The 3,127-nt window shown below is 37.7% G+C and overlaps 1 pseudogene; it reads right to left on the bottom strand.

Moving 5' to 3' along the window:
* Positions 1-355: 355 nt before the first annotated feature.
* On the bottom strand, positions 356-2,500 carry LOC105037763 (peroxidase 51-like; annotated as a pseudogene).
* Between the last annotated feature and the right edge of the window lie 627 nt (positions 2,501-3,127).

Genomic DNA, 3,127 nt, shown 5'->3' with positions numbered 1-3,127 from the left:
TCTAATTCTGTATTTGGTTTTCATAATGCATATATTGGTTTCATTTCTTTTTCTTAGTTATCCCACAGAGACAATTTCCTCCTCTCTTCTCATAGACCTATTACTTGGTCCAAGCAGACTTGCAAGGCCTATTACCTCAAATAAATAGACCACAAGGAGGAGTGAGTCCTACCATGCATGTGGTTGTCAGACATTGTCAAGATATTAATATTAAACATGGAAGAAATGAAATAGATAGAATGCATCCCACTCTATTTAACTTGTGATGGTCTGACATTTAGATGCTTAATGTCATCAAAGATATCGAGCTCCTCCAGTGTACTATGTGCCGAATATGATTAGGTTACTGCAATTCCTATGGAAATGTTGAGGACGCTGAGCTACTAATGTTTAGCTCTAGACTAAAACAAGGAAAAGTTCATCAATGAGTGAATTAATTAGTTTCATCTTGCCATACCTGAAAGTGCTTATCATATCGGTCTGAGTGAGTCCATTCGCCGCGAACAAGGTGTTAAGCTGGGTCAGATCAAATTCTTGTTTGCGGTAATCTCCCTTCCACGCTATCCGCGGTCGAGCTCAGCCCGTCCAACCTCCAATTCCACCGCAAAAGATGGCCCACCGGACTATCTCCACACACATCAAAACAGCCATCAAAACTCGTCATTCACGCACCATGCCACCAATTCCAGAATGAATAGCACCCATTGGCGGATGCATGTAAGCAAATATGACATTAATTGACCTCATAAAAAAAATTAAAAAATATCAGACATATATATATATATATAATATATATGTAGAAAAAATTAAAATTGATTTCACTCATTTTATGAATTGATTCTCATATCTCATATAAAATTTTAAAGAAATAAAAGATAAAAAAAATAACATCAAAAGAATAATTATGACTTATATTCTCTTTTTTTAATGACTCATATATCCTACCTCTTTTCCTCTCTCACATTACTTTGATCTCTCTCCCTCTCCCTCTCCTTCTCTCTTTATTTATCTTTAATATCCCATCCTAATACCATTCATCCATCTCTTATATTTAAATTTCATATTAATTTTTTTTAATTATACTATAGAAGGATCATATCAAAAGATGAAAAAAAATAATTACGACGTGCATTCTCTTTCTCTTTAATGACTTACATATCCCCACCTCTCTCTTACGTCACATTGGCCTTTTTTTCCTCTTTCTCATTATTTCTCTTTCTTTATTCATTACTTTTCTATTTATTTTTAATACCCCATCCAATCCCATGGTCCCTAAAGTGCGGATACTTTGCTATCCACCATGTGCACCGTCTATCGCACGATGGATCACTATGAATGGATATAGGTTGTATGATGTACATCATATGTAGCCGTGTGCAGTTGTCCATTGTGATGGATGGTGCATGTGATTTACCATATTGTGCGGTATATCGCAAGTACCACAAAGAACTACTTCCTATCCATCCATCTTTTACATTTAAATCTCATATTAATTTATTTTTTATAACCTAATCTATTCAACGCAATAGAAAATTATATGTTCTTCTTATCTTTATTCTCAATCTGAATTAGGTATTCACTTTTAGATTCTTTTTTTTTAACTTCTTAATTTTTTTTTTCTTCTCCTTTTTTTTCACTCACATCAAATATATATCATTTGGATAATTTTTTCTTAACCATTATAATTTTAATATTTAATAATATCTAAAATTTATTACTGTACTCATTTATAATATTTTATTATAAAAAATAATTAAGATATTACATGTTATTATTTTTTATAAATTTATTATTTTTAAAAAATAATATTTTATTAATTTTTTTTCAACAGCCTTTTTGCTTCTTTTATTATTTTACGCGGCAAAGGAAAATTGCTGGATCCGATAACACCATTATCCCAGCAGAAGGGTGCGGTATTCGGATTGTGCGTGCATTAAGTATGCAGAATATGAGAGACTAACCATTGATATCACATCCGAGCGAGCGGCCATCACGAGGATATCCGCGCAGGACACCCTGTTCCGGCATCGTTGAACCGTGTCGACCGCCGCCTTGGCTTTGGTAACGGTATCAAATCCATCTCCGGCCAGCGATAGGTTATCGGGTGGTCCTTCTCGGCCGTGTTACTCCCAGTGGAGGCAATTAACACTGAAGCATCACAGCCCTAACAGCAGCAGTGAATTAGAGAAGGAACCAAAAAAAACTTAGTAAACTCTAGATTAGAATCCAAGCCTTTTTTTTTTCTGCCAAGATATTATTAAACCTGGACGAAACAGTCATGGAACAGGAGGCGAATGGTCGCGGGGACGGTCACGAAGGTCTCGTCGAACTTAGTCTTGACTACGTTTCTTACGATGCTTTCAACATTTGGGCAGATGTTGGCGTAGTAGTTCTGCCGGAGTTGAGCTGAGCCAAGCTGAGGAATGAGGCAGATGCTAAGGATGAACAACAGCGAGGCCAACATAAGGTTTCCCATAAGATGGTATTTAAGAAGAAAACGAATGAGAGAGAGTGGGAGAGATTGGGTTTTGAATGTTGGAGTGGGGAAATATAAAAGGGAGGGCTGAACTAATTATCTGGTGTTAAATAGTCTACAGCTGAGCAACGTGAGAGACTTTGAAGTTTGGACAGGTTCCACTCGCTCGTGTCTGACTTCGTCTTAGCATGACTAGTTGGTTCATGAAAAAAAATGGTTAGTGAAATTGAGAAGGACTGATGCTAGGAGTAGTTGTTTGAAGGTGACAAGAACTAGCTTTTTTTGACGTAGTTTGGTGGCAGTGGCGTGGAGTGGCTTCCAGTTGGTTGCTCAAATTTTTACTCGTTGCGGAGATTTGGTCTTTATTATCTTTGCTTGTGGTTTTGGATGACTTTGAAAACCTCTGGATTTTTTTTTTGGGATAATAGAAAATTTGTAATTTAATTTGTTGCGGCCATCGTCTCATCGTTCGATCGCCGGGGAGCGTGCACCTGCAAAAACGAGAAGTCCGCACTGACCGGAGTCGGCTCCGGCGGGACCCTCCGACGGTCAAGTCAGAGAGGTGACTGGGCAACAGTGAAACGAAGACAGAGAGCTCGATCGTGAGAGAGAGAGGGAGAGGGAGGAGAAGGCCTGTGATTTCGAAGTTGA

This window comes from Elaeis guineensis, chromosome 3 (genome assembly GCF_000442705.2).
Source record: "Elaeis guineensis isolate ETL-2024a chromosome 3, EG11, whole genome shotgun sequence".
NCBI classification, from domain to species: domain Eukaryota; kingdom Viridiplantae; phylum Streptophyta; class Magnoliopsida; order Arecales; family Arecaceae; genus Elaeis; species Elaeis guineensis.
This window is presented reverse-complemented; position numbering and strand designations above follow the sequence as displayed.